Below are 13,612 nucleotides of genomic sequence, written 5' to 3'. Positions count from 1 at the left end.
ACACCACAGGGCACAGTTGCTCACACACATTCACACACTATGGACAATTTGGAAATGCCATCAGTCTGCGTCACTCTTTAGACTGGGGAGGAAACCAGAGTACCCAGAGGAATCCCCCAAAACATAGGGAGAACATGCAAATCCACACACACAGGGCGGAGGTGGAATTCAAACCGATAAACCTGGAGGTGGGAGCGAAACGTGCTAACCACTAAGCCCCTGTGCCCCCTAAGTTTTCCCAGTGGAGTCTATTTTTACATTTTAATGCTATACTGTAAGAAAAAAACATGCCATACTAGATCTGTGCAACCACTAGTGAGAACAGTTCCTTAACAATATGTGGAACTATTTATTTACTCCCCCTGGAGGGATTGAGTCTAGCGCAGTTGTTTCCCCTGATAAAACACACTTCATTAGCAGGTTTAGTAGGTGTATTAGAGGAGCAAAATCACCAGATTGTCCTACACTCTCTGCTAAATAATGTGTTCAGTGACACTGCAGTGTCGCTGTATATTGTACTGTCTACACCCGTGTTCCTCAGAGTGGTGTCTGTGGACCCTTAGGGGTCTGTGAGGCACAGCGAGGGGGTTGGCAATTTATTTAAACTTTGTTACAGTGGTGGACATCACAACCCACCATTTTCAAAGTTTTATTATGTTTATTTGGGATAGCACAATATCACCTTTTATGATACTTAAAGCAATACCGTAACCTTGACCACCAGCTAACATCAGTACTCATCTGATCTTTTCATTCTTTAAAAACGACATTTTAGTTTTTTTAATAAACCATTTTAAAAACGAACTTAAAATTACAGGGGGAAAATATGTTTCTAAAACAATACTCGCACAAAACCGCAGCTTTTTTGTATTCACTAAAACATTTTCACATAAAAATCAATTATTTTTTCCCCTGATATCAGAGCCACCATTTTTTTTTTTTGGCTGTTTTCAGTCCAATACTGTAACCTGGGAATTGGATCAGTGACCTCTAATATTTGGTCTTAATGTTATTAGCCTGTTGGATTGGTCACATAACGAATGGGTTTAATCAAGACGTCTAAAGAATATCAACTTGAATCTAATGACAATCATAACAAAACTCTGTTTTGAAAAAAGAAAGTTCAGGAATAACAATCTGTATGGCTCCAATAAATAGCCAAGTGTTATTACACATTTAAATAATAAGATTTTGTTGATAGAAAATCTGTTATGTTCTCAGGGGCCTGTGTAGCTTCCCCCCCCCCTAATTAATGAATTAATTGACTGATTAATTTCGATTAAAGCGCTACCTTGTTTGGCCCTTACAGAAGAGCCTCACGCAGATATTACTCAGGATGTAATACATTTTGTTCAGTAGCTCTCAGCATGCAGATTGTTCCACTTGAACCTAATGTACTGCCGTCTTTGAAGTGGTTAGAGATGTATGGACGACCTGTACTCATGGCTTTGCCTGTGAAATGCGGAAGAAGAAAAAACACGCCTCTTAATTTTTAGGTAAATAAATAAATGCAGAATTTTTATTTAAAAAAATGAGGAATAAATAATGAATAAAGGCTTAGCATTATGATAAATTCAGAAAACAGAATACATACAGTTCTCTCTCATGCACCTCTAAAGCATTTCATCTAAGGCACTTCAAATATAATGAAGTGGAAAATAATTAATGTCTTTAATAATTAATATACTCTGTATGAAACAGTGAAGCAGCCATTATAAAATAAATCAGATATGCTTAAAATTCTAATACCCAGTGTAAAATGCCTTCCCACATGCCTGCACTGTCGAGCAGTTTTCTGGGGATTTTATTCAGGTTTTTCCAGCTTTCTTGTAGAACATGTTAGTTAGTCCCAGACTGCTTTGATGATGCAATGATTTATTTATTTTACTAGAAACATAACATAATAATACGTAATAATACTTAATATAGTCAATTCCTTAAATAAATACAAAAATCTCTTTGTAACATTATACTTTATAAAGAAAATTGCATATTAAATGTCTTTTACACATTAAAAGTTCTGTACTGTATTCACAGTACTGTATCTACCCAAAATAAATGGTGCATATATCATTTGATTAATTTATGATATTTTATTAAGTTACTTCATGATTGAGTCAGTGATTTAATATTAATACTGCATTTACTCATACAAACTTAAAATACTTAAACCGTACATGTTCTTATTCAAACAGTACTTAACAGTGCAGAAGGTGACCCACGTCAAAGCAACTACAATTTGCAGAACTCATTTTGACAGTTACAGTTGCAATCAATATAATTCAACTTCCATTGCAAATCAAGTTTATTGTCAAAATTTACAGTCTTTCGTCTTTCAGCGATAATAAATGAGGAAATAGTTCAACACAACGAATCCTTCAAGTGGTTTCCCCAAATTCAACTGCAAATGCAACTTATAATGACTTCTCCAGTCTCAAAATTATTCAACCCTTTCATGGCAAGCATCTTTAGTACTTAGTGGAACACCTTTTTGCTGTTATGACCTGCTGCAAATGAGATGCATAGCCAGACACCAGCTTCTTAGCTTATTCCTCATGAGCAATGGCCTCCAGTTCAGTAATATTCTTGGGTTTGCGTGCTGCAACCGCCTTCTTCAAATCCCACCAGAGATTTTCTATGGGGTTCAAGTCAGGTGACTGTGATGGCCCGGTAGAATCTTCCAGGACTTCTTCTGCAACCAAGCCTTGGTGGAATTTAAGGCATGCTTGGGATCACTGTCCTGTTGGAAGGTCCAATGATGCCCAAGCTTCAGCTTCCTCTCAGATGGAATGACATTTTCTCCTAGGATTTCCTGATGCGTCAATGAATCCATCTTGCCTTCCACATGCTGCAGGTTTCCAGTGGCAGAGGATGCAAAGCAGCCCCAGAGCATCACCGAGCCACCACCACCACGCTTGACTGTGGACAGAGTGTTCTTTCTTCATTTTTCTTCCTCCAGACATACCGCTGATCCATCGTGCCAAAAAGTTCCAGGTTTGTTTCATTGCTCCACAGAACAGAATCCCAAAACGTCTGTGGCTTATTTATATGATGTTGAGTCGACTTTTCTTGTGGTTTTGGGTCAGTAGTGGTGTACGTCTTGGAGTTCTGGCACAGAAATCTTCTGCGTTTAGTACACACCATACTGTGCTCACTGAAACCTCAGTGCCTGTTGCCACGAAGTCTTGCTGCAGGTCTTTTGCAGTCACTCGAGGGTTTTTCACAACCTGCCTGCTCGGAATGAATGAATGAATGAATGAATGAATGAATGCCTTTTATTGTCACTATACATATGTACAATGAAATTAAGAGCCACTCCTTTTTGTTCCGTGCAAACATGTACATTCAATAAACAAGAAGAATAAACAGATAATACACAGATAAATAAACAAGATAAATAAACAAGATATGCAAGATAGATATGCAAGATAGATATTTGGGTTGATGGGGGAGGTACTATGAAATGCACAGTTTGGAGACACTATATACATATGCTGTGGACTCAGTACATGTGTTTGTTTATCATGGTTATAGCTTTCGGGAAGAAACTATTCTTAAATCTACTAGTCCTTGTTTTGATGCACCTGTAACGTCTCCCTGAGGGCAACAGATTGAACAGATCAAAGCCAGGGTGAGAACTGTCCTTAATGATGGTTTTTCCTCAGCTGAGGCAACTGGAAGTGTAAATATCCATCAGGGAGGGGAGAGGGCAGCCAATGATCTTCTGTGCTGCTCTTACTACTCTCTGAAGCCTCTCCCTGTCTGCTGCGGTGCAGCTACCGTACCACACCGTGATACAGTATGTCAGCAGGCTCTCGACGGATGAGCAGTAGAAGATCAGCAGCAGATTGGAGTCCAGATTGTACTTCCTGAGAACCCTCAGGAAGTGTAGCCACGTTTGAGCCTTCTTGATAACCGCTGTGATGTTGTCCGTCCAGGAGATGCTTGCAGAGATAAGGACGCCAAGAAACCGGACGGTGTGGACCTTCTCCACACACTCACCATTAATGAAGAGGGGAGCCAGCTCAGTGTTGTGTTTTCTGAAGTCTACAATAAGTTCCTTGGTTTTCTTGGTGTTTAGAGTCAGATTGTTCTTTGAACACCAGGCTGCCAAGTTTAGGACTTCCTCTCTGTAGGCTGCCTCCTCTCCTTTTGAGATAAGTCCGACCACTGTGGTGTCGTCAGCAAACTTGATGATAAGATTATTGTTGTAGACTGGTCTACAGTCATATGTGTAGAGACAGTACAGGAGGGGGCTCGACACACAGCCCTGTGGAGAACCTGTGCTCAACGTGCGAGTGGAGGAGAGGTGGGGTCCGAGTCTCACTGTCTGGGACCTGTTGGTGAGAAAGTCCTTTATCCAGGCACACGTGAGGCGGGGGAGGTCAAGGGTGACCAATTTGGTGACGAGAATGTCCGGAATTATTGTATTAAAAGCCGAACTGTAATCCACAAAAAGCATCCGGACATAGCTCTGTTGCTGCTCTAGATGTCTCAACACGTAGTGGACAGCTACGGCGATAGCATCCTCTGTGGATCTGTTTGCATGATAAGCAAATTGAAAAGGATCGAAATCTGGGGGGAGGTAGTCCTTGATGTGCTGAAAAACCAATCTCTCAAAGCACTTCATGATAACTGGAGTGAGGGCTACAGGACGATAATCATTCAGGCTAGTGGTGGGCGACTTCTTTAGCACTGGGATGATTATGGCTGATTTTAGGCAGGCCGGGATGACTGCTTGGGCCAGGGAGAGATTGAAAATTCTGGTAAAGATGTGGGCAAGCTGGTGGGCACATGATCTGAGCACGTTACCAGGTACACCGTCTGGGCCAGCAGCCTTCCTGGGGTTCACTGCCAGAAACATCCGTCTAACATCGTGTTCCCTCACAGTAAGTAGAGTGGTGCAGGAACCAGAAGGGGATGGAGGCAGGGCTGGATTGGTACGGGGGCCAGATGAGGGTGGAGGTGGGGCTGGAGCAGATGAGTGCTGTTGTTGTGATGTTTCAAAGCAAGCAAAGAAGCAATTTAGCTCTTCTGCCAGAATCGCACTCAGGTCTCCTGTTGTCGCCTCATGGCCTCTGTAGTTCGTGATGTTCTGTATGCCCTGCCACACCTCCCGTTTATTTTTGCTGGACAGGTGGGACTCTATGCTCCTCTTATAGGCTGCATTAGCTTCCTTAATACCACCTTTCAGGTTGGCACGGGCAGCTCTGTACAGAACTCTATTACCAGACCTGAAGGCAGCGTCGCGGGCTTTGAGTAGTGTGCGGAACTGTTTGGTCATCCATGGTTTCTGGTTTTGGAAAACCCGGATGTTTTTTCCCACAGTCACATTTCCGATACAGAACTTGATATAGTCCAGTACCATTCCTGTTAATGTTTCTAGCTCTTGATGTTCAAACAAATCCCAGTCTGTCTGTTCGAAGCAGTCCTGTAGTTTGCAGAATACATCATCAGGCCAGGTGGTAACAGTCTTTATAGTGGTCTTGACACTGCGTCTGAGGGGGGTGTAGGCAGGGGAGAGCAGGAGGGAGAGATGGTCTGATTGGCCGAGGTGGGGGAGAGGTATGGCTCTATACGCGTGCTTAATGTTTGAGTAAACATGATCCAGAGTGTTCACCCCTCTAGTAAAACACTTAACATGTTGATAGAATTTCGGGAGTACAGTCTTCAAGTTCGCCTTATTAAAGTCTCTTGCAATTATGTGAACACCGTCGGGGTAAGCCCGCTGCTGTTCGTTTATGGTGTTCAACAGGAGAGAGAGCGCCGTGTTCACATTGGCGTTGGGTGGAATATACACAGTCGTGATAATCACTACTGTTAGCTCTCTCGGTAGAAAAAAGGGCCGACATCTTAAAAACATGTACTCGAGGTCAGGGGAACAATGTTTGTCTATCATTGTTCCGTTGTTACACCAATTCTCATGCACATACATACAGAGCCCCCCCTCTGCTCTTACCGGAGTCCTCAGTCCTGTCCCAGCGAAGCATAGTACGACCTGCTAGCTGCATGCTAGCATCGGGTATCCTTGGATGAAGCCAGGTTTCAGTAATAATTAAAACACAGCAGTCACGAACGTAGCGATTTCCAGCTAGTTGTAATTCCAAGTTGTCGATTTTATTCACTAGGGATCTGGCATTGGAGAGAAACAGGCTCGGTAAAGGTGGCTTGTGTGGTTGTTTTCTTAGCCTTAGCATAATACCGGACCTGCATCCCCGCTTTTGCTTCCTCTATCTCCTCCATCTGCGCCGCCTTCTGGACCCGACAACAATCCACGGAGAGCCCGGCAATCTCGCTATGTCGTCTGGGATGTTGTGCGTGTGATGAAACATTCTCGTAATAGGTATGCGGTGTTGGTCCCCAATATGCATAAGGTTCTGACTTGTATAGCGGATGTTCGTGGAACCGATAATGCTCAAACAAGTAATAAAGAAATAATACAAAAACACCGAAAGAGAGCACGGGAAAGGAGAGCCGTGAGCTGCAGCAACTGTGTGCGCCGCCATCTTGGAAACCTGGTTGCAGCCATTGATGGCTTCCTTTTTCTGCTCTGTCCAGGTATTTTATGCATTTTCTAACCCTAGCCAGTTCAGGTATCTCATGTGTTTCAGCTCAAGCACACCTGGTGCAACTAATGAAGCTCTTGATTAGATGCATCAGGTGTTCTTGAGACAACACCTGTTTTGCATATTTATGCTGTTGTGAGGGATTTTATTCGGGGGGTTTGAATGAATTTGAAATTTGAAATCGGAGAAATCATTATAAGCTGCATTTTCAGTTGAATTTGGGGAAACTACTTGAAGCATTCTTTGGGTTGATCTATTTCATTTGCTTTTGTTTGACTTGTTCATTATAAACAGTTGAAAGTCTAGACATTTTGACAATAAACCCGATTTTTACTGCCGGTTGAATAATTTTGATTGCAACTGTATGTGCAGTATTTTCTGAGTCATGCCCCTGTGTCGCCTTTTCAGTAATTATTATGACAATGATGTTGCATAACAGCATTTGACATGACCCGACTGAGTAAAAAACCTTTAATATTCATGGATGACAGAGTTATCGGTAATAATTTCTGAGCCTGTGACTGTTCCGCTGTTATTGCCACAGAGACCTGTGACAAGGTGAAATAGACTTGTTTAATTAACTTTGAAGGATCTAATGTTTCTCAAGGATCTAAAAATATTAAAGGTCATTAATTTCCCTTCTCTCTGGGTAACTGTTTTTAATAAAGCATTCCAAGTGAAATGTGTTTCTGAGGCTCTCTAAGGAACATCGTCTTATTTACAGATGATATGCTATTCTTAAATAGGGTGAGTCATATTGGAGACCAGAGTGTGACCGGAGGGTCCCCCCTCCTCAGGTTAAATTGCTCTTCATTGACCTAATGCTAATTATTACTGGTATTACTGTAGCACAGATACAGCAGGCTCACGAGGACATCTGTAGGTCATTGCCCAAGAGCAAAGGCTACATTTTTAGCCATTTCCCTGAATCTGTAGAATGTGCCGACCTGGCTGGCCAACTGCCAAACAAAACTAAAAGAGGCAAAAACAGTTTTTCCTCAATTGCTCTTTCATGCATATTTAATATAGAGGATTTCACTTGATGGAATAATTAAGGGAATGGAGTGTGAGTCAGGAGACATAATTGAGTGCAGTGTTCTTGTCTTTGCATTAAAACAAGTTAGAGGAAATAAGTAAAAAGATTTTTTTTTTTTTTATAAATACACTTCATTATTAGATCTATGGGGGTGGGGAGATGCTGGGGTGGGGGTATGAGCGATGAATTCTGCAAAACAGAAAAAAATATATTCTTTTATAATTATATTATATTATATTATTATATTATATTATATTATATTATAATATACTTCTCTGCTTTCAGACAACATAAACATATTTCTGCCAAATAATGTGATGTGCTTAAAAATGTCTAAAACCTTGCGAGCTATGTGTAATTTCCTCACACACTGAATGCCTTTGAGTCCAGTTGCTGGACATGAGCATAATAGATTTAGTTTGTGATCAAAATGTCTACGATGATCCTGCACTGTCAAACTGTCATTGAAGCAGCAGCCTTTATTTTGTCACATATACATAACAGCACAGTGAAAATTATTTTCTTCACATATCCCAGCTTGGTAGGACACTGGGGTCAGAGCACAGGGTCAGCCATGATACAGTGCCCCTGGAGCAGAGCGGCTTAAGGGCCCAGCTCAAGGGCCCAACAGTTACAGCTCGGTGGTGCTGGGGTTTAAGTGCTTACACATTCTGTTCAGAAGAGCACAACGTTTTAAAATGTTTAAATGACCTCATAAAAAGACAAGTAATCCACCAGAACAGAACTCGCTAGAGACGACCACGAGGCTCATGTACAAATGTTAGTTGTGAAAGTTTCCCAGTGCAGTAAAGTGTACGTTGTTGCTTACGCAATTTCCTTTCCTTTCTCCCCCACATTCACTCGAAGAAGCAAGCTTGAATTCGATCATTATGCGCAAACTACATGACTTTTTTTCTAGGCAGAGTAACTGTCTACATTTATTAAGGTGCTTAACCATTAATTCTTTAACATTTGGTTTTAGATGCAGTTTTGCTAACAGTTGGACACATAGACATTGAGTGAACAGGATAGAAATTACATTTACATTTATTCATTTATTCATTTAGCAGTCACTTTTATCCAAAGCGACTTATAAATGAAAAAATACAAGCAAAGCGATATATCAAGCAGAGGAGAATACAAGTAGTGCTACCATACAAGATCCATTAATTGAGTTCCAGAAGAAGCAAAGTGCGCAGAGTAGAGGTGTAAGTGCCAGAGTAAATTTTATTATTATTTTTTTGATGGGTTGGTTAGGTGTTCACGGAAGAGGTGGGTCTTTAGCTGTTTTTTGAAGATAGTGAGAGATTCTGCGGTCCGGATTGAGGTTGGAAGTTCATTCCACCACTGAGGAACAGTTAGTTTGAATGTTCTTGAAAGGGACTTTGAGCCACGCTGAGTAGGTACTATTAAGCGTCGGTCGTTGATTGATTGCAGATTGCGTGAGGGAACGTAAGCCTTCAGGAGAGAGTTGAGGTAGGAGGGTGCTGTTCCAGACAAGGTCTTGTAGGAGAGCATCAAGGCCTTAAATTTGATGCGGGCGGCTACAGGAAGCCAGTGGAGCGAGATGAAGAGGGGTGTGACATGGGTTCTCTTGGGCTGTTTGAAGACGAGGCGTGCTGCTGCATTCTGAATCATCTGAAGGAGTTTGATAGAGCTGGCCGGAAGACCCGAGAGTAGTGAGTTGCAGTAGTCCAGTTTTGAGATAACAAGAGCCTGGACTAGTATCTGTGTAGCCTAGTCCAGCTTTAAGGGTTAAAGCAGACTGAAGAGTTGTAGCTAATTCTGATTCGTACATGGTATTATCCAATGTCAACTCCATCCAACTAAACCTGAACAGAAAAGACGAATAGACTTTCAGAAATTGCTTAATTGTAAAGAACAACATCTGTCATTTCTTTCTTTTGCATTCAATAGTGAAGTCACCACATAAGCTGTAGATTACTGTAAGAAGTTAAGAATTAAGTAAGGAATAAAACACACCACTTCATGCTATTATAGGAAACTAATCAACAGCGGGGACATATGATGTGACCTAACGCAAAGTTCATAATTATCCAATAATAGCATGTTCTGAAGGGTTGTATTCCTCTTATATATACCACAGCAGTTTAACAATGCTAACTGTTTTTTTTTTTGTTTGTTTTTTTTTAAATTCAGGAATGACACATACATTTTATCTGTTTGTATCAATGGAGATCTTCAAAACACTGGCGTCTCCTTCCAAAATTAATGTCTCCTCACAGAAAACATCATCATATCAACAATTTTTAAATCCATATCAACATTTACATTTTTAAAATCCGTTTACGTGAAGCGTCCGCCATACAAGTCCCTGTTTTTGTTGTTACTATAGAAATATTACGTATTGCATATTATCATTACATATTAGTATGGTCACATAAATACAGGGTGTCCCAAAAGTTTCAATACACAGAGGAATATGTATGCAAACCCCACATCAGTTGTGCCTTCATCAGTGGATGTTCATGGACCTCTGCAACACTTGTAGTCTTTTTGAATTTGTTTGGCAACAGTGTCGTGTGTGATGTGTTTGCCATGTTAAAGTCCATCGCAACCTTGCAACAGCTTCCCGAGCCAGCCATGAGAATGATTTCAGTACATTCTTCTTCTGTCAGAGGCATTCTTAAAGGCGCTCTCTTTCTCTCTCTCTCTCTCTCTCGATTATATATTTTATATACACACAGACACAGCTATAAACTAAGTATGAAAAAGTTTTGCTGAAAAGTGTTAATTTCCTCTACGTATGGAGACTTGTGGGACGCCATGTATAATTCGTCCAGCTGGAGCTATTGTCAGAGCTGCTGTCGTAGAAAATTAATCAACACCTTCTGCCCAATCAGATGATGATGTTGACATTAGGGGGAGGGGCATTGTGGGGAGGGACACAGGGGGCTATAGCTGTTATAGCTTTTCTTATGACGTCATATATAAAATTTCTCATTGCCACTCATGATTTTGGTGAGAAAGTGGGCTGTTCTGACCGATTCTGATAACAGCGTATGAAAAGTGGGTCCTGAGGACTACAGAAATAAAAAAAAAAAAAGTAAGTTGTTAATCAAGCCATGTGTGACGGGCCCCCAGAGGACAAGTAGGACTTGCTATTAATGTCAGCATCCTAATCTACATGCATGTGCAGCCAGGATAAGACAAACTCTCTGCAGTACCGAGGGTTCATATGAGCAACTCAAAAATGTTCACTCTTAATAACCGAGGCGCTGATGAAGCTGTAGATCTGTGGAACAAGTGTCTCTTATCAACTTCCTGCTCAAATGCTGTCTGAAAAGCTTTTCTCCCAGCTGTGTGAATTTCGAGAGCGCAAGGTGTGATGTGCATCTTAAACATATGGGTTTCACGTTAAAGAAATGATGCTTTCTTTAGTCTGGACTTTTTTGACCTAATTGTGTTGCAAGGACTTTGTTTTCTGTCATGATTGTCAACCTAGATACTTTGTTGATGTCTTCCTGGCAACATGTCCTTTATATTTAAGATCGGTTGGCCTTACTGAGATACACTGTTCCTCAGTGTTCTGTCCAAGAATAAAATTGAACACCTCTGCTGTCCTCTAATCCCACCGTGTTGACTGGACTAAAATGTTGGCCGTGTCAGCCTGGCTGTGTTCTCTGTGGTGAGCTCACACTTGCTCCAGCTGTTCTCTTCACTCAGGCTTGCATTGAACACCTGTGCACATTATAGAGAGAAGATGATCTGAATATTTAAAGACTGCTGGCGAACACTCAAGCTTTTTTTCTTTTCTTTTTCTTTTGCATTTAATCAGCCTGGATTTTGACTACTTCTTTCCTTTTAACTGGCTACATTCTGAGAAATTTTCTTCCACATTAACTTTTTTTTTTTCCTCTGAGTGTGTTTGGCTGAGACTGGAGATATATACCAGTAATTGCCAGTTATCTATAATTCCTACCACTGTCCTGTACATTTTCATGCTTTCCTTGAATGAACACTTCTTATTCAACTCCTAATAAACAGAATAATATATATATATATATATATATATATATATATATATATATATATATATATATATATATATATATATATATATATATATATATGAAAAATATAAAAATGTGTTGTTTGTAAGTGTTTGATATCCATGAGAGCAGAGTATTTTTGTGAATTTTTTTAAACAAATGATCAAAATGGTTAAACACTAAAGACAATTCTTCACAGCCGCCTTTGCTCATATTTACCGAGGGTGTCAATATTCGTGGAGGGCACTGTATGTTGAATTGTAACATCATTAAGGATCTGCTGGCAACACTAGATTTCAGTAAGGGTCATATTCATCCAGGCTTCAGCCACAGAATAAAGGGCAAAAAATATACTGTTAGTATTAAATTTGGTCAGTATTGGAATCCTGATTATTAATCATTTCTTGTAGTTTAGTGTGTTTTTCACTTCATCATTTCAAATCTACAGAAAATGCAGTTTTCGTTTGAATCGTACATTATATTAGTTCACCTTTCACTCATCTATTTTCTACATTATAACACCTTTGCTCGTTGTATATACTTCGGTTCGATCCTAAGCTTGAGTTTCTGTCTGTGTGGAGTTTCACTCAGACCTCGTATCCATCTGGGTTTTCTCTGGATTCTGTGGATTGCTCCACCCTCCCAAAAACATGCATGTAGATCGCTTGACTCAGTTGCCCCTAGGTTCCATCCAGGTTGTATTTCACTCCTCACACAATTGCCTAATATTTAGGGAATTATAAAACCCTGCATGGGAAAAGCAAAAAAGTTAGCAGAGCATAATGCATTCTGTGAAAAATCTAGGTGTTGAAATAACTTTGCCTATAACAAGCACTATAGTTCTTTTGCCTCAGAGAAAAAGTAAGGTAAGCTAATGTTGGTTTAGTTTGTAGGAAGTGACATATACAAAACGCACTGAAGAGGACATCAAGGACAACAACAGTGTATACCAATTGTGCTCTCATTATTACTAATAATAAGGTTGGCCAAGTTTTGATTCTGCAGCAGTTCAGTAATGACTAGGTTGGAAATCAGCTTCCTGTGAATTCTCCTTGACAGGCTGATTGAGATGCAGTTTTGGATGTCTTCTCCAGGCTCTAATCAGCTGAGACATGAGCCGGGGGACATGCCAAGAATATCAGCACTTTATTGGGCGCCACTAAGCCAGTCCTCCACCCAATTCACAGCGTCTGAGTTATTATAATAGCAGAGGCTTTCAGGAGCATCAGTTCAGACAGAACTGAAAGGAACAGGTTCATTATTTTCTATACCTTTTCATGGCTTTCGTGTCACAACAAACATATATCAATTTGGAATAAGCGATATAAAATATATTTTTTATTTTTCTAGCTGCTAATTATAGTAAATTATTAGAGGTAATTCATTACACTTTTAAACCCCTTCTTTCCTTTACAGCCTTTAGTTATGATATTAAAGAGTAAGGAAATGCACTACATCAGCTATATGGATCGATCTGTTTATAATAAAAAAGCTATTTAATTAATATAAAATGTAAAAGATGTAGTCTTGGTAATAATGCAACCTATAAGACTGTTACAGAAAGTTTTAAACATAGAAATTGGATTTATAACTGCTGGCACTGGGGATGGAAAGTGTGAGATTTATTTGTGATAGCTTTATTAGTCTATTTAATTATGCATGCACTTCTAAAGTACTGGGAATTAATTAAAAAGACTCCTCATCAATGAATTGAGAGTGTTTGTGGTTGGAAAGCTCCTCCAACATGAAGTTATTCTCCTGTCAGAAATAATTGTACAAAAATATGACGCGGTCTGGAAAAAATATTGTTGGATGACGCTATGGCTATTTGTTTATATACTCACACACATACAGTGCCCTCCACTAATAATGGCACCCTTGGTAAATTTTATATATATATATATATATGAGTCAATACTTTGTGCTACCTCCCTTTGCTAAGATAACAACTCTGAGTGTGCTATGATGCCTGATGAGGTTGGAGAATACATGCCGAG

At 40.1% G+C, this 13,612-nt stretch overlaps 1 protein-coding gene and 1 long non-coding RNA gene across 3 annotated transcripts in view; one reads left to right on the top strand and one right to left on the bottom strand.

Annotated features, from left to right (window-relative positions):
- Positions 1-13,612, top strand: part of gbe1b (glucan (1,4-alpha-), branching enzyme 1b) — a 138,626-nt gene that overhangs the window by 8,613 nt on the left and 116,401 nt on the right. The gene's annotated exons all lie outside the window — the stretch shown is intronic.
- LOC128635256 (uncharacterized) lies at positions 8,591-11,592 on the bottom strand. Its single transcript, XR_008398188.1, has 2 exons — positions 10,063-11,592; positions 8,591-9,434 (listed from the first exon to the last, which is right to left on the bottom strand). It is a non-coding gene; the product is annotated as an uncharacterized LOC128635256 (long non-coding RNA).

Source organism: Ictalurus punctatus, chromosome 17, assembly GCF_001660625.3.
Source record: "Ictalurus punctatus breed USDA103 chromosome 17, Coco_2.0, whole genome shotgun sequence".
In the NCBI taxonomy this organism is placed as follows: domain Eukaryota; kingdom Metazoa; phylum Chordata; class Actinopteri; order Siluriformes; family Ictaluridae; genus Ictalurus; species Ictalurus punctatus.
Note: the sequence above shows the minus strand (reverse complement) of the source record. Positions and strands in the feature narration are given on the sequence as shown.